Consider the following 23,306-nt stretch of genomic DNA (forward strand, 5'->3'; position numbering starts at 1 on the left):
AACTTTCCACCACACAAATTTGAGGTAAATGTTTTTTTTTGTGGACAAAGTTTGAGGTTTGCAAGGGATTCTGGGTAACAAAACCTGGTGAGAGCCACACAAGTCACCCCATCCTGGATTCCCCTGGGTGTCTAGTTTTTAAAAAATATATAGGTTTGCAGGGCTTCCTAGGTGCCGGCAGAACAAGGATTCAAAATCTACAGCTAGGCACTTTTCAAAAAAAGGGTCTGTTTTCACTGTGAAAATGTGGTGTGACAATGTTGCGTTTTGGGCCCTTTCCAGTCCCGGGCACTAGGCGTACCCACACAAGTGAGGTACCATTTGTCTCGGAAGACTTTAGTGATTGTGGGGTGGGTGGAATTTTGTGGATCCACGCAGATTCCAGAACTTAACACCACACAAATGTGAGGAAAATGGTTTTTTTTGGGACTGTTTTGAGGTTTGCAAGGGATTGTGGGTAACAGAACCTTGTGGGAGACAAACAAGTAACCCGATCCTGGATTACCCTGGATGTATAGTTTTAAAAATGTATAGGTTTGCTAGGTTTCCTGTTAGAACTGGGGTCTCTAGTTGGCTGAGGTAGGTACCAGGTACCTTAGGCCAAATAGGGAACCTTGCTTCTAAGTGAGGGAAAGGAAGGACACCTTGTCAGATAGCCCCTGCTCACCCCCTTGGTAGATTGGCACGAGCAGCCAGGCTTATCTCCAAGGCAATTGTGTAAAGTATTTGCGACCACGCTCTCAGTAACCCAATGATGACACCACAAATGGACTCCACACAAGTTTCATTAAAAAAAACAAATGTTTATACAAAAAGATATACGATGAGACCAAACGATAAAATTCCAAGATATGCTTAATCATAATATTTCACCAGACCGGTTATTAGGCCAGCCAGCCCTTGTAAGTTCTTGCAGTATTAATGATCAATTCTCTATGATCCAATGCATTTCTAATGTAATGCTATGCATTTCGTAATGCAAGAATCAGACCCTTCATAATGTCAAAATAAAGCAGTCCGTTATGCAACAATCAGGCAGTTGGTAATGCCAAAATAATGCAATTCGGAATGCAACAATCAGGCAGTTTGTTATGCAATAATAATGCAATGTGTAATGCAACAATCAGGCATTCCGTTATGCAGAAAAAATGCAATGCGTAATGCAACAATATGCGAAAAACAAGGACCCCCTGAATGGAAGATGGTACAATTCCTAGGACAGGGAAAACAAAATGTGTGTAACAAATCCTAGGCAATCACAATATTGACAAAGGGAACAAGTGAAAACTGGAGGACATAAAGGAACATACTCTATAATAAAACCATATGCTGTTTAATAAACAATTATATTAAAATATAAATACAAACAAAATTCATATTCAACATAATATATGCACAAAGAAATACAGAAGGGAATAGGACCGTAGTATGAAACCAATTTGCCAAAAAATCAATTAAAACACACACAATTAATAATAAAAGTGGCAATTAATGTAGTTGACACGCGCTTCGGCGTTTAACCTCATCGCTGCTACGGAGATTAACCCCCCGTGCTGGAACCTTTGAAATGGGTGTGGTCATGACGGAACGATTCCGTCATGAGCACAGCTTAACCGATGCTCATGACGGAACCGTTCCGTCATGAGCATCGAAGGGGTTAACAAAACACCTTCTCCAGGAGCCACATAGATTTCTGAAACACATGATAAACAACAAGGAGAAAATAAATGACAATTCATAATCTAATATGTTCATAATTTAAAACATAACATAAACCATTTACATGAAATACATTCAGATCTCATATATGAAAAATGTGCTCCTTAATTATAAACCTTGTCCCTAATAACATGATTAAATAACTCGAACATGAACGTATAACTGAGCATCAAGATGAAAGAACAGAGCATTCACATTCAAATAAAGTTTCAGTGAAACTGACACAAGCGAAATTCCTATATAGCAAAGCATAGCAAATATCAATACAAAAGTTCATAACAACAAGATGTGTTCAAACATGTCGACGTTATATGTGGACATAACCTTATGTGATTCTAGTTAGCTGCATTTGGTCTGGGAATATAGAATTCATATAATTCCAATACATTGACTTACTTAAAAAAGAGAAAGGAACGTATCCCAGGTCTCTTAGATGTATACAGAAGAACTTAAGACCATGCAAAATAATCCTGGGATATTCAATATGATCCTATGTTCGTTCGAACAGTCAACTAGGTGCGGGATGAGAATGTTAATTAAAATTTGTAGTGTAGCTCGAAAATAGCTAAATCAGGTTCTCGCGTAAACCATGCTAGTTCACCTTTATAATAAAGACTGCAGTTATCATTAAAAAGGCGGGATTTCTCCAGGCACTCGGTCGAAGGTTAAAGAATTATACGTTTCCCAGAACATTATATTTCAAAATGTTGCAGCGATTGTATCTGGAAAGAAGGAAGCATAGTATTGGATATTACATCCAAACACGTAATTATAATGAATGGGAAACTTTCTGGCCTGTTATAAAAAGTGAATCTAACTCACCCAAGGAACTGTATAAATAACGTCCAAATGGAATAGAAGAGTTATTCGCTTACTCCGAAATAAATGTTCAGAGACATGTTAACTTGCTGATACAAGCCGGAAATATGCTGTGTTGCTCGTTCAGTTTACGAATGACGGGACTCAATGCAATGCTATGCAGTTCGTAATGCAAGAATCAGGCACTTCATAATGTCAAAATAATGCAGTCCGTTATGCAACAATCAGGCAGTTGGTAATGCCAAAATAATGCAATTAGGAATGCAACAATCAGTCAGTTTGTTATGCAACAATAATGCAATGCGTAATTCAACAATCAGGCATTCCGTTATGCAGAAATAATTCAATGCGTAATGCAACAATCAGGCAGTTTGTAATACCAACATGATGTAATGAGTAATGCAACAATCAGGTAGTTTGTTATGCAGAAATAATGCAATGCGTAATGCAACAATCAGGCAGTTCGTTTTGCAGAAATAATGCAATTCCTGATGTACAAATCAGGCAGTTCATAATACCAAAATGATGTAATGTGTAAAGCAACACTCAGGCACTTCGTAATACCAAAATAATGTACTCCTGCACCGATCAGGGTCCTCAGGGTGGTCTCCAGGCCACTCCTGCTGAATTGCGGTCAACTACTGCCAAAATATGCCTCCAACATGGGTATGATGTAACACAAAGTGCAGCTCCACTCTCTGGCCCCGTACTGCCACTCCTCGGCATGTACGGGCCGCGATATGAGCTTGAGCTGAGGCTCGCGCTGTGAGAAATGGAAAGGCCGAGAGCGTTTCTCTCCGAGCCCACCCCAGGCGGCGACCCACGCACGCTCACAAAGCATTACCGGGGGGGGGGTGCAAGGTCGCTCTACTCTCCTCTCAACTTGGGCCTCCGATGCAACTTTGTTGATTATGGCAGTGAAACTCGGCCCCCCCCCCCGACGACGAAGATGGTTCGAGGTCCCTCCTTGGCAAAAGCCTGGCTCGGACTAGCGGCTCAGCTCCTCTGGGGATGTCGGTCCGGGCCGATGGCAATGACGAAGAGCTCAGGCTGCAAAAAGCACACGCACACAGCGCCGCTGAGACACACTTGAGTTCTGGGTGCACACGATCACATGGGAATCCTCACGAAGGTCTCAGGCTGCACAACGCACACAGCATCGCTGAGACTCACATGGATTCCGGGTGCACACGATCACAGGACGATCCTCACGAAGGTCTCAGGCTGCACAAAGCACATGCACATAGCGTTGCTGAGACTCACTTGGATTCCTGGTGCCCATGATCACAGGGCAATTCTTACGAGGGTCTCAGGCTGCAAAAAGCACACGCACACAGTGTCGCTGCAACACACCAGGAAACTTTTGTGTTCCTGAGTTTTCACAACAGGGAGCCAGCGCTCCTCCGGCCCTGAGGGATAAGTTACTTCAGTACACAGCACACAGCAAAGTCCTATCAAGCAGGGGAACACAGCACACAGCAAAGTCCCTTTAGCCTCTCCTTGGTTAAAGCAGCAAACTGAAGGCCTGCCTGAGGGATAGAATCGATTTTCCTGTAATCACAGTAATCTTTTATTAGCATGATGTATCTAACTGTATGTGTAATCTCCATTATTTGCTATAGCTTTTATCTACCTAGTTAAGTTGATAGGGTATTCCTTTACCCGTTGTTTTTCTGTATTCCTTAAACACAAACCGAAAACCAGACAGACACCATTTTGTTTGTACACACATTAGATTTGGCAGCGGTCACGTGCTGTCCTCCAAGTAGTCAGTGGGCCCCTGCTAGTTGAGTTATAAGAAGCAGCTGAATACCCACTAGTCTTTCTCGTCTTGAGACCCAAGGTCGCAACTGGCTTCAGAGGTGATAAGCCCATTCCTGAAGGCGCCGTGCCTGTGCTCCCAGGCACCGAGACGAAAGGGAGTCACCCCTCCTGACCCTTCTCAATAATAGTAGAAGCAGACTTTCAAACTAGTCTTGTGTGCCATATATGGTCTTTCCTTCTAACTTCAGTGCCAATTAGTATCTTTCCATGTACGGGGATCTCATGCATCATGATAAAGGTATATATGCCATGTATTGACTATGAACTGGCAGTCTTCTCTGCGCACCGACTGAGTGACAATGGAGAGGCTCCTCTATAGAGTATTTTGTGTTAATAAAGGATCGATTTTTCTTCACTGCCAACTGGCCGATTATTTTGGTAAGACGATATTGGGGCTATTGGTAGGTATAGCTCCTTATGTTATTTTTATAGTACGTCAAGCCCCAGAACACACAGCAAGGGTCAGTCCTTTCCTTCAGTCTCTTCAGCTGTTTCTTCCTTGACTGAGGTTTCTCTTGACCACAAAGTAGTTTCAATCCTTTTCAGGTTTGATCAATCCATTCCAATGTTCAGGGGCTTCATGTTTTGGGGGCCCTGACCCCTGTCCAAACCAGTTCTGGGTGTCTTCCGGCCACTGACACCTCCTTCCTTTGATTAGTGGGGGTTCTGGATCCTTACTCACTAAGCAGGAGAGGGAGCCATTGTTTTAAGGTGGCAGCCCAAGCCTTTTCACCTCCAGGGGCTACTTCTCTCCCTACACTCCAGATGCAGGTCGACCTGTTCCTGTCTCACCTCCTCCCCTGAGTCAAGACATTTCCCAGATCCTATCACTTTCAAATCCAGACAGTCAATCCACAACCAGGCAGAGACACACAGAAAGTTTAAACACAAAAACCTAGCCACTTCTAAAAGTGTAGTTTCTAAACACACAAGGCAAGAAACACCTTCATAAAATATGTGTTATTAAATTGTGAGTTCAGACACACTAAACTTCACCTCTGCATTTTAAGCCTATGGGAAGATAGGCTGGAAACATATTACACAGCCTCCCCATTCTGTCCTATGGGCAAGATGGCCTTTCAACAGTGAAACATGAAATGGAGAGGACATGGTACATACCTCAGTACATGTCCTACAATTCACATAGACTGCAACCTGCCCAAGGGGGTTCCCTGGACCTACCAAAGGGGTGTCTGGTGTGCATAAAAAAGGACTGGTAAGGCCTGGGAAGTGGATGCACTTGTCAGGACAACAAGGCAGTTTAACAAACTGCGCGCTGGCACTGCAGTGGCAGGCCTAAGTTCTCTCTTTAAGGCAACTGGTGTGGGTGGCACAATTAGTGCTGCAGGCCCACTAGTAGCATTTGTATTACCAGCCCTGGAACACATAGTGCACTTTACTAGGGGCTTTACTAGTAAAACAAATATACCAATTATGGACAACCAATTACCATTACACTTTATATGGGGAGCACTTGCACTTTGACATCGATCAGCGTGGCAAAGTGCCGAAAGCATCTAAGTTGGCAAGACCATGTCAGAAAAAAGTTCTAGTGGGACGGCAAAAAGTTTAGGGAACTTAAGCCAAAAAGGGCCAGGTCCAACATTTCCCTAGGTGCCGGCAGAGCACCTAGAGTTGATGAGAAACCCTAGATCTAAAAGAAGAGTCTGGGTGGTGTGAAGTTCGGCCAAAAGAAGTTGTTTGTCTGTGTTGATGATCAAAATTTCATCCAGATAGATAATGAGATGATTCCAAGAGAACGAAGAAAGGCGACAACCGGTTTCAAGAGCTTTGTAAAGCACCAGGGTGCTGAAAAAAGACCGAAAGGAAGAAATGTGAAACTGCATGTCACGCCCGCCCACTGGAATTGCAGGGATTTCAAGTGGGAGAGATGGATAGGTACCGTAAGGTAAGCATCTTGTAAGTCCAGCCGAACCATTCAATCGTTTGGACGAAGAGTGTCTCTCAAATGGAGAATAGTCTCCATTTTGAAGTGGCGGTACACCATGAATTGATTGAACCATTTCAAGTTCATTACTGGGTGTAGTTTTTTGCTCTTCTTTTGAACCAGAAAAATAGAGCTTAAAAAACCTGTGCAATCAAAGGGAGAAATCTGAATCGCTTGCTTTAGAGGAATAGACTGAATCTCTTTTGAGATTAGAATGGCCATGTCCGTGGAGAAAACCAGAGGAGGAGGGAACTATGGGGCATATTATCAAGCCTGTGCGCTAAAATTATCGCCGCTTTATCGGCCGAAAACGGCCGATAAAGCGGCGATAATGGGCTTGATAATATGCTCTGTGGAATTCCAATCGAAGCCCATGTTAGATGTCTTCACATCTAACATGTGCTTCGATTGGAATTCCATAGAGCATATTATCAAGCCCATTATCGCCGCTTTATCGGCCGTTTTCGGCCGATAAAGCAGCGATAATTTTAGCGCACAGGCTTGATAATATGCCCCGTAGTCTTTAAAGGTGGCTAATAGAGCTCCATAAGATAGCCTTGGACTGCATTTAGAACCCATGGGTCTGTGCTGATAGCTTGCCATTTTGACAAGAACAGTTTCAATCGTCCCCCTACTGGAGAAGGAGGATATGGGCTTACCTTGTTCGTTGGAGTTGTTGGTACAGTAATTCTTCTGTCCTCTACCCGGGAAACCTCTACCCCGCTGAGGGTAGAATTGGGGTTTGTAGTCCTGGGATTTGTTGTAGGAGCCTCTGGAGCCTCGATTGTTATAGGGATGGCCGGAAGAGCGACTACTTCCTCTGCCGGCCGGTCCAAAAACCAGGGGGTGAAAACTTTTTTGATAGATTGTTGCGCCTTGTCCAAAGACGCAAAAGTAGAAACGGACCTGCTGAGATTCCTGACAAGATTGTCTCCGAAAAGGAGTCCATTAGCCTTGGAACCTGGTCCAAAGGGGCAAGATTGGATAGTTTGGGATCCAGTTTGATGAGGAGGACCTTACGATGTTTGTGCGTAATAGCAGCGTTGGCGTTCCCTAGTAAACAAAAGGCACATTGGGCCCACAGTGATACATCCTTAGCTAAGAGGTCAGAACCATCCAGGCGGGCTGATTCTGCCATATAAAAAATGTGCGCCAGTGAACCTACCACATCCAGTAATTTATCCTGGCACGTAGACCAGGCTTTGTCTACCCCTCTACGAGGATCTTTTCCAAACTTTTAAAAGAAGGTCAGAAGAGGCTGATCAATGGAAGGGACTAGGGTAATCTTATCAGGTAAAGATGGTTTGGGGCATTCAGACTTCAACCGTGACCTAACTGCAGTCTCCAAAGGAAGGCGAAGCCTGGCAGAAATATACTCTCCCACGTGGTGTGGGCAACCATTCGGTGGAGTTCGGATGAAGAATAGAGGAGGGGTCAAACGTAGGGAACCCTTCTGAATCGAAAACCGGTCCAAAAGTGAAAGAGTTTTGCTTGGATTTTTTGAAAGGAGGGAGGCGGGGTCAGAAATGTCAAACACATCAATTAAGTCATCTGTGTCAGCCATGTCATTATGCGTGTCCAAGATGGTGGAAATAACCAATTTTTTCTTTGGTGACTCTGCGTGCTTAATTTTTTGCTCACGTTTACCCTCGGTACCAACAAACCCCTCCATCACAGGAGGCCTGGGAGGAACTTGGTCCTCGATCAAATGCGAGGGAATCTCTCTGGACAATAAGGACGCAGATTTGGAAGCACGAATAGAAGCAGAGGGAACCACCTTTCTTTTTCTGCTTTCCCCCGCAGATTGGGCCAGAGCCTTGGACATGAGGCTTAACATTGAATTTTCCATAGATTTGGATATGGGTCTCATGGACACTTCTACCGCATTTTCAACAGATTTATTAATGAATTTATTTGAATCCTTCTTGAAGGTTTCACCTTTGTCATCATCTTGCACCATTTCAGTGGAGCTGTGTAATTCCATGATGAAAAAGTACCAGAAGAGGTAGGAAAGGGTTAATACAGGGTGAGAGGGAGGGAAAGTAGGTTAAACCACTCCCAGGGGCGGGTCCCAGTGGAGGAAATGCTCTGAATTCAGGCGGAAGCTGTGAAGTTTGAAAACGGGAGGCAGAGCGCTCCGAGGAGTGTGTAGTGACAAGCAGTAGCACCGGAGGACCGCCGTGCGTGAAGGGAAACGAGCGAAGGCGGCAAACAACACTCTCCTGTCACCGAGGACAATGACGACGGTGAGCAAGAGGCAACAATAGAAAGCGAGAGGCAGGCGCAGCGGGAATGAACCACCGAAGCGGTACCCGCAGGGGGGGAGAGAAAGACGGGTCGCTACGCAGGGAAGAGAAGTCGTGCGGGACCGCACAAAGGCATTAAATCATGAGGGAAATGATTTGCAAAGAGAGCGGAAGGCTTAACAAGCAAAAATACAAGCGCAAATATCAAATGGCAATAAAATTATGCATAACACGGTACAATAAATACAAAACAGGGTGAGAGCAAACGAGAAGCCACTTATCTGACTGAGTCATCGTACCTTTGAGAGAGGCAGTACCACGGAGGCCCGTATTTGAACACAGCGCGATTACCAGTGAGTGGACCGTCTGGAATGAGCTACAGCCATTGATGGCAAATATCCTTTTTATCCCATTCTAACATCCCTTCTTGAAGGAAGAGCGCCATTGTGCGCATTTAGTCCCCTGCCTCTCCAGCCACACTACGATCGTGGTTACCAGGGATCCTATGGACCGACCTATTACACATGTTTGCCTGCCTACCACACCCTTCTAAGGGCTCCCGGCTGTGAATCCTGTGAGTCTCTGTTATTCACTTCCACCACACGGTACCACTTCCACTAATTACATGTCACCAAGCAGTGCAAACCCACTTCAGGTGTTCCCACATTGACAAGTCCTGAAGAGACCCGACACCCACCAAGGGTTGAAACGTCGTCGACAGTTAAAAAGAGACAGACCACGCACAACATTTGCCCATATTTCCAACTATTGTATATTTATTATAGATACTTTATTTTGGTCGCCTCTGTCTGATGAAAACAAAATACAAAACAGAAACCTTTGTCTATGCTATTTATTTTTCATTATAGAAGGGTAGGTTCTCTAATATATTCACTTGGGACACACTGTCACTTGATAAACTGTGTATGTAAATGTTTTATATACTATGTGTTAATAACCTTTATTGTCTATGTGTGTATAAACTATGGAAATGCCATAACAAACTGACCAAGTGTATATACAGCTCCTTTATTTTGACATCCATCTCATCACCCACATTGCCATTCTGCGCAAATACTTATTATAAGTGTTTTTTATATTTACCCACCGGAGCCGTTGTTGTTTTGCTTAAACCTTATACCCAGGCTCCTAGTGAGTAGGGTTCCCTTGTTTCCCTTCCCACTTATCTAACTGTGAGCTGCAAGAAAAGAGGAAGCTGCGCAGTCAGAGGTGACTTTTATTACTGCACTTTGTTGTGATTGGTCATTTGATATCATTTTTTCTCTGTTCCCATTGGCCAGTTGTTCGCCTGGGCCCCTGGGAACTGTAGTTTCTCACTTATCTTGGCTGCTGTTGGAATAACGCAAGATAAGAAAAGCATAATAGGAACCTCCGGTCTTGCCATAAAATGTTGTGTGTCCATGTTGCGTTTTGGGCTGTTTCCTGTTGCGGGCACTAGGCCTACCCACACAAGTGAGGTACCATTTTTCATGGAAGACTTTGGGGAATGCGGGGTGGAAGAAGTTTTGTGGATCCACGCAGATTCCAGTACTTTTCACCACAGAAATGTGAGGAAAATGTGTTTTTTTTTTTTTTACACATTTTGAGGTTTGCAAGGGATTCCGGTTAACAGAACCTGCTGAGAGCCAGACAAGTCTCCCCATCCTGGATTCCCTTGGGTGTCTAATTTTTAAAAATGTATGGGTTTGCTAGGTTTCTCTAGTTGCGGGCAGAGTTAGAACCCGACATCCACAGGTAGGCCCATCCTGAAAAAAAGTCAGTGCCTAGTGGGCTTTCTACCGCCCTGGGGAGGGGGAAATCGTAGGCTAAGGCCCCGATATGCCCCCAAGGGGGATGAAAGACTGTGGATATTCTTTTGGGAGGAGGTGGGGGCATAGGGATGCCCATTCTGGGAAGCCCCCACCCCTACTAATAAAAAAGCCGGCATAATCACTGGCAGCTAGTGGACTTTCTGCCCCCCCGGAGGCAGATCAGGGGCTACTGCCCCATCTGCCTCCTGGGAGGGCAGAAAGACTGCAGCATCTTTTGGGGAGGGGCATTGGCATGCCTATTCTGGGCAGCCCCCACCCCGAACTTTGGCGAAAATAAATGCCCTGGTAGCTAGTGGGCTTTCTGTCCCACCCCGGGGGGGGGCAGATAAGGGGCTAGTACCCCATCTGCCTCCCAAGGGGGGCAGAAGACTGTATCGTTTGTTTGGGGTGTGGAGGCCTTGAAATGCCCATTCTGAGCAGCCCCCACCCATACCTATATAAAAAAAATCCCTGTTGCTTAGTGGGCTTTCTGTCCCCCAGGGGCAGATCAGGGACTATTTCCCCCATCTTGCTCCTGGAGGGGCAGCAATTCTTTAGTGTTCTTTGGGGTGGTATGGTGGGGGCATTTGCATGCCCATTGTGGGCAGCCCCCACCCCGGGCCTATAAAAAAATTATCCCTGGTGTCTAGGGTGCTTTCTGCCCCCATGGGGGGCAGATTAGGGGCTACGGCCAGGGGGCAGAATGACTGGAATTGTGTGTGGGAGGCATTGGCATGCCCATCTTAGGCAGCCTTCACCCCTAAATTAATCATTAAAAAAACCCTGGCCTCTAGTGGCGTTTCTGCCCCCCCCCCCGAGGGGCAGTTTGGGGGCTAGTGCCCCAACCTGCACCAAGGGGGGGGGGGGCAGAAAGACTGTTATTGTGCAGGGGGTGAGGACTTTGGCCTGCCCATAATGGGCAGCCCTCAATCCTAATTTACATAATAAAATAAATCCCTGGTTTCCTTTTTTATTTTTTTTAATTTTATTGAGCAGAGCATCGAGAGCATAACAATCACATATAGACTACATTAACAGGAATCAATAATAGATAACATTAGGATAAAATCAATGTAATTAACTTTCAAAGATGCATCTACTAAAATGATGCCAAGAAGAAAAGCTGCTTTTAGTAAAAAAGTATTGTATATAGCTGCCAGGATATGTTTTAAAGAGCTATTGAAAAAAAAAGTGCAACATTTTTAGTAAAGTTGTAATAAAGTGACCCAGTGCTAAAGTACATGTACTAAAGTGCTAGAACTAACCAGGTGCATCCTCCAAGCTTTTGTTCAAATACTCCATGTATCACCAAACTTCGATATAAAAGAAAGCCTAGATTATGTTTAAGGATAGTACTACTCATCTATCAAATTTTCTAGATTGCGCAAAAACTTCCAGTTTTCATTAGACTTCCGGGAAGCGCCCACTCGCATCGCATAGGCGTCTTCAAAGGCCCTCGTCCATTTCGTTTTATTGAGCCATTTGTTGTAGGTGAGAGCTTCCCTCGACCTCCAATTCTGGAGAATTAGAGAGCGGGCTACTAATGAGGTAATAGCAAGGAAAGAATCCTCGGGTTTCCTCAAGTTTGTCCTATCTTTACTAATTCCGAACAGGATACCTCAGCCTCGGGCGCTATCTGCTTCTTAATTGCCCTGTTTAAGGCTGAAAAGATCTCCCTCCAGAAAAGCCCTATTCTAGGACATGTAAAAAAGATATGTAACCAGTCCCCTTCATCTTCTGACTGGCAGCGAAAGCATCTATTTTCAACTTCTGGATGTTTTTTGTTGAGTGCTTTCGGAGTATAATATGCCATTCACCGGGATAAGAAGGCCATTCTTTTAAAGTTGGCTGCCCTCAAAGCCTCACTCCCTCATAGACATAAGGGGGCATATTATCAAGGGCAGTATCGCTGCTTTAGCTGCACTTTTTGACGCTAAAGCAGCAATATTTTTATTGCCCTAGTTACAAGGCGTCCCTAAAATGCATTAGTAGCCGATTTTGTAACTCACCTCATTCCAGCGATAAACATCGCTAAAGAGATGCAAAGTAGGCGTTCCTTCAAAACTACAACGTGAAACAGGGCGCTAACACAACAGCGCTGTATTAACAAGAAAGCCGATCTTGCAAAGCGATATTAAAAATTCCGCTAACTGCGGGTATCGCCGGATCCTAACGTCTGGTCAAAACCTGACTTAAGCATGTTTAGTATGGGAGGTGGATTGACAGTTTAAGTCCACACTCCCATATTAACAAGCATTTCATTAGCGCTGTGAAATCATTGCTTGTTGCACATGCTAATGATTATCGCCGTCTATCATGGGTTTGTACATCGCCTGTGAGCTAAGCGTTGCTAATACATGTCTAACACGGCGTTGTAATTCCCCTCTCCTCTTAACTTTTCTTCAAAAAGGGCTGTCACAAGTTTGGTCGCTACACAAAGAAGAAAATTCTGCCTTTTCAAAAAATGAGCAATCTGTAAATACTCAAAAAAAGCTGGCTTCCTCTGGTCTCTAATCCTCGACAGAACCTCTTCCCAAGTTATTACCCTATTCTGTATTAAGAAATGCCGTAGCTCTAGTAAACCACAAGCCTTCCAATTTTTTAAATGTCAAGATTGGATTGGAAGGTCGAGATTCTTGCAAATTAAGATAGTGTAGCCCAGAGGAGCCCTCCCCCTTAAAAAAGATTGGAGTCTGATGGAATAATCTTTCAACGTCTTATATCTTGTTTTTTTCAGACGTTTGGAGGTTTTTAAAAATATCGGGTTCCAGCTTCCTGCACCATTTTATCCATAAACAAAATCGTCTTAACCCATTAAAAACCAGTAAGCGAGCTACTAATTCTAAAAAAGCAGCATCGTAGTATGTCTGTGCGTGTGGTAGAGCCAGCCCACCCTGTTCAATCATTAATTTTAATGATTCAAGCTTAATCCTTGGTGTCTTTTCCCCCCAAACAAACTGTCTGAACATTGTTTCTAATTCTTTGAAATAACCAATATTGATTTTAATAGATATATAATTTTTGTTGGACAGGCCTCGTGAAGGGCTCGCTCCCTCCCCGCATGACAGAGCCTGGACACCGGCTCTCCCGGTGCCACCAGAAGAACAACCCCGACGACCCACAGAAGCAACCCGCAACCCGTCCCCTACGGGACGCCTGCTCCCGGACATCTCTGAATCACTGGCCCGGGCCACCGCCAGCACCATTGCCCGGCCCAGCCGCCATCTTGGACACTGCACCACGAGGCCACGTGGCCCCAGCTCGACCCCAACCCTGGGCCAGGCCAGGCCCCGACATCCCGGCACCACCATCCACCCAGGAGGTGAACGGACCACTTGGCAGGTCAATGGGAGAAAGGAGTGTCGATGGCTCTCCCCCGCCAGGTGCCGATCGCCCCCAGCCTCCCCGGGCGCTGGCTCCACCCCCTGCTGGGTGTCTGGACTCCCTCATCCCAGACCTCCCGACCTCCAAGAGCGAGGGTCCGGACAACAAAGGAGGCCAGACCTATAACTGGGGCAGCTCCAGAGCAGGAAGGCAGTTGTATCCTGGAGTCGAGAGACACCTAGAAGAACTCATCCTTGACGGACTGCTGGCGCTGCCGCAGCCCTGCCTTGTGAACCATCGTCCTGCCTGCTGGCACTGCCGCGGCACTCTGCAACCTTCCTCCTCGTCGGGACCTGCTGGCGCTGCCGCGGCCCTCTGCAACCTACATCGTCCTCGGGACCTGCTGGCGCTGCCGCGGCCCTCTGCAACCTACATCGTCCTCGGGACCTGCTGGCGCTGCCGTGGCCCTCTGCAACCTACATCATCGTCGGGACCTGCTGGCGCTGCCGCGGCCCGACCTTCCAGAACTCCGAGCTCGAGGATTGTGAGCTATCCATCATACCACCTCAATACCAGATCGGTATCAAGACTGTCCCGCTACCCCCTTTCCCTTCCAGAGACTAGAATTGAGAGGACCCTCGTGTCCCGATCTCACTGTACCGTGATACTTTGCTTCAAGAACTGCATATAAAAAGCGTTAACCTTATCCTTGTGTGGTGTCCATCTGTGGGGGGGAAGTTACTTGTCTGTACGATCGCTGGAGACGGCCCTCCCCGGAGGCCTCTCCCCTTGTCCTCGGCCGACCCTCCAGGTCCCCGTCTAACATTGGTGGCCAGCGGCGCGATCGAATCGACGCGTAATCGTACAGAGAGTAACTCACCCCACGACTCAACCACAATGACAACAAAAGAGAGCGGATCCGCAGAGAAATTCCAGATGGAGAAACTAGAAGAGTACAACCATCGAGAGCTAAAGCAATTTTGCATGGAACTAGGCATTGCTACCACCGGGCTGAGCACAAAAGAGGACTTCAAACACGCCCTAGAATCTTGGGCAGAAACGGGTGCGGCCGTACCCCGGAACCAAAACCGCGAGGCACCAGAAACAAACACCACTCCGACGGAAGAAAGGAGAGCGGGTCTCTCCCTGGAAGAGATCCAAGAACGAGAGAAAAGCAGACTACATGAATTAGAGTTGGCACGGCTCCGGTTGGACGGAGAGCTGAAACTGGCGGAACAAAAGATAAACTTAGAACACTTACGGCTCCGAGAGGAGCGGGAAGAGAAACAAAGGCAGAGAGAACTCGAAGAGAAAAAACTGGCATACGAACACGAGCGCAAGCTAGCAGAAATAGAAATGCGGAAACAGAACAAAGATCTAGGGGTGCCCGAGCGCCCGCACACCTCGGGCACTACCGAACCAAAGGTCCACATCCCCAAGGATGTCGTCAGAGAATATTATCGGAACGACGACATACAGCAGTGGTTCAAGGCCTACAAGATCGCCATGACCTCCCACCGGATTGATCGAAGTGACTGGGGAGCCGGGCTATGGGGGAGGTTTGTCAATGAAGGCCGCAATGCCCTGCTACAGCTCTTGGACCATCAGATGACATCCTATGACCACATGAAGGCCGCCCTCCTCACTCGATACGGACTCACGCCCGAGATGTACCGCCAGAGGTTCCGCGACTGCAAACGGATCCCGGGTACAACTTGGGTGGAGTATGTGAACTATTTCAGCCGAGCCTTCGAGGGGTGGATCAAGGGCAGCCACGTAACCACCTACGAGCAACTCTTTAACCTCATTGTGTGAGAGCACCTCTCCAACAATTGCTTCGTCGAGCTCAGGCAGCACCTCCTCGACAGTAAATTGACTGAACCTCGGCAGCTCGCCGCTGAAGCTGACTGATGGGAAAGCACTCGAGTGGCCCGGAGTGGGCCAAGTGAACAAAACAGAACCAACCAAGGTCCCCATCGCCCCCGAGGAGGAGGAGGAGGAGGCCAGGGCCGGGTCAGAGATGCCGTCCCGGCAGCTCCCGCCAGCAACACCCCGCCCCCGGCCGGTCGGGGAAACCCCCCGATGCGCCCAGGGTTCCGAGCCAACGTTACTTGCCACCGGTGCCAGCGAATCGGCCACTATGCCAGCGACCCGAGCTGCCCGAAGAACCAGACTCCCGTGCCCCGCCAGGTCGCTGCCGCCGCGCTAGGAGAGGAGCAAACCTCCAAAGAGTATGAAGAGTACGAGCAGGAACAGCCCGAGTGGGAACCTGCCGCCATGATCCTGGCTTGCCTGGGGGAAAGAGACATGATCCCGCGGGCTCCCCTACCCGCCAACACCAGAAAATACAGCCAGTGGGTGAACATAAATGGGCGCAAGGCCGAAGCCCTGCGCGACACCGGGGCCAGTGTGACGGCGGTCCGCTGTCACCTGGTGACCCCGGAACAAATCCTGCCAAACGTTCTTTGCCCCGTCCGATCAGCCGACAATTCAGAGAGCCTGTGTCGGATGGCCTGCGTCCCCTTCGAATGGGGAGGAGTGTCCGGTATGCTAAAAGTGACTGTCCGCGATGATGCCCCAGTGGACTGCCTCCTGGGAAACAACCTCAAGAGTTCCCCGTGGGCGGCCGTTGAGAGAAGAGAGCACCTGGGGATGTTGGGCCTCCCGGACTGGGCGTGCGTAACAACCCGGTCCATGGCCGCCCGTGCCATCCCCAGACCCGAAGAACCTGAATGGCCAGCACCTCCTCCCCCAGTCACCCCAGAGGAAGACACCCTCAGCACTGACCCCCCAGAGCAAACCCAAGAAGGGCCCACTCCGCTCCAAGATCTTCCAGAACTGGCTCAGTGGCGTCAAGAGGGTGGACCCACCCAGGAACAATTCCGGCAGGAGTAGAAGACCTGTCCCTCCCTCGAGGGACTCCGACAGCAAGCACTCGCCCAGAGCGCGGGAGACACCGCAGGGGCCCACTGGATCTATTGGGACAATGACCTACTATACAGCGAGCAAAGAATTGCAGAGTTGGGGGCCAGTCGGTTGCTGGTGGTGCCCCTCCGCTTCAGAGACTTCCTTTTGAACTTGGCACACGATGTCCCCCTTGCTGGGCACTTGGGGCAAGACAAAACATATAACCGCCTGGTAACCCACTTTTACTGGCCCAAAATGCGAAATGACGTCTCCAACCACTGCCGGGCCTGCCCCACCTGCCAGGCCAGCGGGAAGAGCGGCCGAAAAATCAAAGCACCCTTGCAACCATTCCCCGTCATCACCACCCCGTTCGAACAGGTGGGAATAGACATTGTGGGGCCCCTGGACCCCCGAACAGCACAAGGGCATCGATTCATCCTGGTCCTGGTGGACCACGCCACCCGCTATCCCGAGGCCATTCCTCTTCGAACTGTAACAGCACCAGTGGTAGGCCGAGCCCTAATGGGGATCTTCTCTCGAGTAGGATTCCCCCGGGAAGTCGTCAGCGACAGAGGCACGAACTTTATCTCCAAATATATGAAATCTCTCTGGCAGCAGTGCGGGGGTTATGTACCGGTTCACGACCCCCTATCACCCGCAAGGAAACGGACTGGTCGAACGGTTTAACCGCACTCTCAAGGGGATGATCATGGGGCTGGAGGAACCCCTACGTCGCCAGTGGGACGTGCTGCTCCCGTGCCTCCTCTTCGCCTACCGAGAAGTCCCCCAGAAATCCCTCGGTTTCAGCCCCTTCGAGCTCCTGTACGGACACCCTGTCCGGGGGCCCCTCAGCCTGGTTAAAGAAGAATGGGAAATGGCCCCCCAGAAGACCCCTCCGGACGTGTATAAGTACCTCCTGACCCTCCGCAACCAGACCCGGCGATTCAGGGAACTCGCTAAAGCCAATCTCGAGGCCAGTCAGGAGGACATGAAGAAATGGTACGATCAACATGCCTCCTCCATCGAGTTCGAGCCTGGTCAGCAAGTATGGGTGATGTCTCCCATCGAGCCTTGTGCCTTGCAGGACAAATGGACAGGACCCTTCAAGGTGGTCGAGCGTAAGGGCCCTGTCACCTATCTAATCGACATGGAGTCCCCCCGGAACCCCCTCCGGGTCCTTCACGCCAACAGACTCAAACCACACTTCGTACGCTCGGAGCTCAGCCTACTGATGGCCACAGATAGTGGGGCAGAGGAAGACTCCGAGCCCCTTCCTGACCTACTGAGGACCCGTGAGAAAGATGGCTCGGTGGACGGGGTCCGACTCTCCGATGCCCTGACCCCGGAGCAGCGCCAAGACTGTCGGGCTCTCCTGCTGCAATTTGCAAACCTGTTCTCCCTCACCCCCGGGGTCACCCCCTGGTGCCTTCACGACGTGGACACTGGGGACAGTCCCCCTATCCGACACCGGGCGTACCGAGTGCCAGATCAGGTGCGCGCCTGCATCCAAGACGAAGTCTCCAAAATGCTCACACTCGGAGTCATCGAGCCATCCGACAGCCCCTGGGCCAGCCCAGTCGTACTGGTCCCCAAAGCTGCTGCCCCGGGCACCACCCCCGAGCTCCGATTCTGCGTCGACTATCGGGCCTGAACGCTGTCACCCGAACCGACGCTCACCCCATTCCCCGAGCAGATGAACTGGTTGACCGCATGGGGGCTGCCCGCTACCTGAGTATCTTTGATCTGACAGCGGGCTACTGGCAGATCGGCCTCACCCCCAGAGCCCAAGAACGATCCGCCTTCTCTACCCCGGATGGTCACTACCATTTCAAAGTGATGCCATTCGGCATGAAAAACGCTCCCGCCACTTTCCAACGACTTGTGAACCAGGTATTGGCGGGCCTCGAAGAATTCAGCGCCGCCTACCTGGATGATATCGCTGTGTACAGCCGCCACTGGACAGACCACCTTCACCACCTCCGAGAAGTCCTGCACGCCCTCCAACAGGCCGGCCTCACCATCAAGGCCAGCAAGTGCCAAATTGGCCAGGGGTCCGTGACCTACCTCGGGCACCAAGTGGGGAGCGGTCTGGTGGCCCCTCTCCAGCTCAAGATCGCTGCCATCCAGTCCTGGCAGCCACCCGTCACCCAAACCGAGGTCCGAGCCTTCTTGGGGCTCACCGGATACTACAGGCGGTTTGTGAAGGACTATGGCAGCATTGTGGGGCCCCTCACGGAACTCACATCCAAGAAACACCCCAAAACCGTCAACTGGACCCCGGACTGTCAAGCGGCCTTCGAGAAACTGAAGGCCGCCATGTGCACCGCCCCTGTGCTCCAGCCCCCCGACTACAGCCGTGAGTTCATCGTCCAGACGGACGCCTCAGACCATGGCATTGGGGCAGTCCTCTCCCAACTAAACCCCGAGGGAGTCGACCAGCCAGTGGCCTTCATCAGCCGACGCCTGCTGGCCCGAGGACAGCGCTGGAGCACCATCGAACGGGAGGCCTTTGCAGTAGTGTGGGCCCTCACAAAGCTCCGGCCCTACCTCTTCGGTACCCATTTCCGGGTACAAACAGATCATCGACCCCTGCAATGGTTGATGCAGATGCGGGGGGAGTATCCCAAACTGTTGCGATGGTCCATCTCCCTGCAGGGGATGGACTTCACTGTGGAGCATCGTCCAGGCCAGGACCAAGCCAACGCGGACGGCCTGTCACGCTTTTTCCGCCTCGACGAGGAGAGTCCTCAAGAGGATGGGTGACTCTCCCCGCCTTCAGCTGGGGGGGACGCATGTTGGACAGGCCTCGTGAAGGGCTCGCTCCCTCCCCGCATGACAGAGCCTGGACACCGGCTCTCCCGGTGCCACCAGAAGAACAACCCCGACGACCCACAGAAGCAACCCGCAACCCGTCCCCTACGGGACGCCTGCTCCCGGACATCTCTGTATCACTGGCCCGGGCCACCGCCAGCACCATTGCCCGGCCCAGCCGCCATCTTGGACACTGCACCACGAGGCCGCGTGGCCTCAGCTCGACCCCAACCCTGGGCCTGGCCAGGCCCCGACATCCCGGCACCACCATCCACCCAGTAGGTGAACGGACCACTTGGCAGGTCAATGGGAGAAAGGAGTGTCGATGGCTCTCCCCCGCCAGGTGCCGATCGCCCCCAGCCTCCCCGGGCGCTGGCTCCACCCCCTGCTGGGTGTCTGGACTCCCTCATCCCAGACCTCCCGACCTCCAAGAGCGAGGGTCCGGACAACAAAGGAGGCCAGACCTATAACTGGGGCAGCTCCAGAGCAGGAAGGCAGTTGTATCCTGGAGTCGAGAGACACCTAGAAGAACTCATCCTTGACGGACTGCTGGCGCTGCCGCAGCCCTGCCTTGTGAACCATCGTCCTGCCTGCTGGCGCTGCCGCGGCACTCTGCAACCTTCCTCCTCGTCGGGACCTGCTGGCGCTGCCGGGGCCCTCTGCAACCTACATCGTCCTCGGGACCTGCTGGCGCTGCCGCGGCCCTCTGCAACCTACATCGTCCTCAGGACCTGCTGGCGCTGCCGCGGCCCTCTGCAACCTACATCATCGTCGGGACCTGCTGGCGCTGCAGCGGCCCTCCTCAAATGAGACTTGTCATCCGAGCCTGCTGGCGCTGCCGCGGCCCGACCTTCCAGAACTCCGAGCTCGAGGATTGTGAGCTATCCATCATACCACCTCAATACCAGATCGGTATCAAGACTGTCCCGCTACCCCCTTCCCCTTCCAGAGACTAGAATTGAGAGGACCCTCGTGTCCCGATCTCACTGTACCGTGATACTTTGCTTCAAGAACTGCATATAAAAAGCGTTAACCTTATCCTTGTGTGGTGTCCATCTGTGGGGGGGAAGTTACTTGTCTGTACCATCGCTGGAGACGGCCCTCCCCGGAGGCCTCTCCCCTTGTCCTCGGCCGACCCTCCAGGTCCCCGTCTAACAATTTAAAAAAAGGCGAGTAGCAGAAGTATCGACATCTTTATAAGAGATACTCGTCCTACCAAAGTTAAAGGGAGTAGTAGCCACCTATCCTGTAAATTCTTGATTGTGTCCTGTATTCTTAAATAGTTCAACTTATATAACTGTTGGTATTGATCAGAGACATAAATCCACAAGTATCTTATGGCGTTGGCATTTACTGTTTTAAGCTGTGTCGTTTTCAGATTAAGTTTAAGATTGGCAGGCAGGAAATCTATATCGGTATTCAGCATTAGAATTTCTGTTTTATTTTGGTTAAATTTGTAACGCCCAATTAACTAGAATTTACTAAATTCCCTTATAGCCAATTCCAAATTCTGGCTAATCGGTTTCAGATGTAAAACTATGTTGTCCGTGAATAGCTTTAATTTGGCCATGCCCAAGATTGTAGCATTGATTGTAGCATTATTCTTCATTCTTATGGTCAATGGCTCTATAAAGAACATTAACAGCAAAGGGGGGAGCAGGCACCCTTGTGTTGTCCCCCTAGGGTGGGGGAATTTGCATTTCCATTCTGGGCAGCACCCACCCCAGGCATATTAACAAAATAATCCCTTGTGTCTAGGGAGTTTTCTGCCCCCTCAGGGGGCAGATTGGGGGCTACTGACTCACCAGCCCCTCATGGGGGCAGAGAGACTGGAATGTTGGGGGGACGAGGGGTGGGGGCATTGGCATGACCATCTTAGGCAGCTCCCCCTAAATTAATTGTAAAAAAAAACCCTGGCGTCTAGTGGGCTTTCTACCCCCCCAGGGGGAGATTGGGGCTACTACCCCATCTGCACGCAGAGGGGGTAGAAATACTGTTGTTGTGCAGGGGGTGGTGGGGGCTTTGGCAAGTCCATATTGGGCAGCGCCCAATCCTAATTTACATAATAAAATAAATCCCTGGTTTCTAGTGGGCTTACTGCTCCTTGGGTGGGCAGAAAGACTGGAATTGTGTGGTGGAAGAGGTGGGGGCATTGGCATGCTCATCTTGGGCAGCCCCCTTCCCTAAATTACACATTAAAATAAAAACCCTGGTGTCAAGTGGGCTTTCTGCCCCCCCGGGGGGGCATATATGGGCTAATGCCCCATCTGCCTCCCAGGGGGGCAGAAAGACTCTAATTGTGCATGTGGGGTGGGGGCATTGGTGTGCCCATATTGGGAAGCCCCCACCTCTAATTTACTAATAAAATTAATTCCTGGTTTCCAGTGGCTTCTACCCCCCCGGTGGGGCATATTGGGGGCTGAAGCCCCCATATGCTCCCCAATGGGGGGTCAGAAAGACTGAATTCAGCCCATAAATAAAGAGGGGAGCAAAGGCCCTTGCTCAAGGGGCCGCTCCCCACTCCCTGGTGCTATAGGGTGGATCCCTGCTTAGAGATCGCCCCCTGGTGCCAACCCTCAAGCAGGGATCCACTTGGGAGGGGGACGATTGTAAAGGGGAGATTCTCCGACAGTTTTGGGAGGGAAGGGGACAACTTCAGACATTTATCTTGGACTGTCCCCCTATTCGAAGTTACTGGATGGAGGTGTTGGGAGCGCTTGACAGTATGACTGGTCTACACATCCCCGAAGACCCTCTAGTCACACTATTGGGATACACAGAAGCACTGACCGCCTTGCTGCAGAAATACATCTCTCTGGCAATCCTGCTTGCCGAGCGAAGGGTAGCCTGCAGATGGGAAAGGGGGGGGGGGTACTCATATATAAAGTATGGCTGAATGACCTAGTCTATTGTCAAGAAACACTAACCACCTACGCTGAACTTCTTCCACCAGCTTCCCGCCCTCGAGACATCTGGCCCCCTTCAGACATATCTCCTGGAGCAGGCCAACATCGCTGATAGAGACACAGCACCTCCACTGGACAGTTGATGTGGTCCAGGGGGAATGAATGTGTTATACCATACCAAGGTGGGGTTGTGGATGGGACCTGCCTAAAGATGGATCTAGAGTGACATTGCAGTCCCCTCCCCATGCCACATGAGTCAATCCCAAATCTAGTATCCTTCCCCAAAGGACCTGGAAAAATTCGGGTTCATCAGTGTTTGAGCCATACCAGGAGACGAGTGTGAGAGATTGAGCTGCCAGTCTGCCCCATAGTATGCTGTATCTGCCTTGCGGGTCAGCTAGAACTCCAATAGGGGTAAAGGGAAGTGTAATTTTGATCAGAACAACCGTGCCGCATGCATAGGTGGAGTAAGAGGAGAAGTATTGATGCCCATCGGGAAGTGAATGAGGATGGATTTGTGGAACTCAGGTGCGTCTCCTGGAGCAGAGCGCAGTGTATGTTGTGCTGGTCCAGGTACGAAAGTATGTAACCATGTGCGCTACTCCTACATCAGTTTTTCAGGCGTGCTGGGCAAGGAATAAGGAGGATGGCAGATGGATTGTGTCCTGAGCTGGTGGGGCCTCACTTAAGTGCGCCCTCTAGCGCCCCCCTGGTGGCTGTTACTTACTCAAAGTTTTGCTATGCTTCCCATTAGATCCACAGAAGTGGGTCCTAAGCACAGCTGTGTGCCACACCAAAGACCTAAATAAATAAGGGCCATATGTATCAAGATACCAATTAGCGATTCTGTAATAGCGATTTTTAAGAAATCGCTATTTCAGAATTGCTAATTGGTATGTATCAAGAAAATTGCAATTTGTAAGCGATTTCTTGATATTCCTTAATTGCGAATTCGCAATTAAGGAATACTTTCCCATTCATTTATATTGGC

The sequence above is a fragment of the Lissotriton vulgaris genome, chromosome 3_1, assembly GCF_964263255.1.
Source record: "Lissotriton vulgaris chromosome 3_1, aLisVul1.2, whole genome shotgun sequence".
In the NCBI taxonomy this organism is placed as follows: domain Eukaryota; kingdom Metazoa; phylum Chordata; class Amphibia; order Caudata; family Salamandridae; genus Lissotriton; species Lissotriton vulgaris.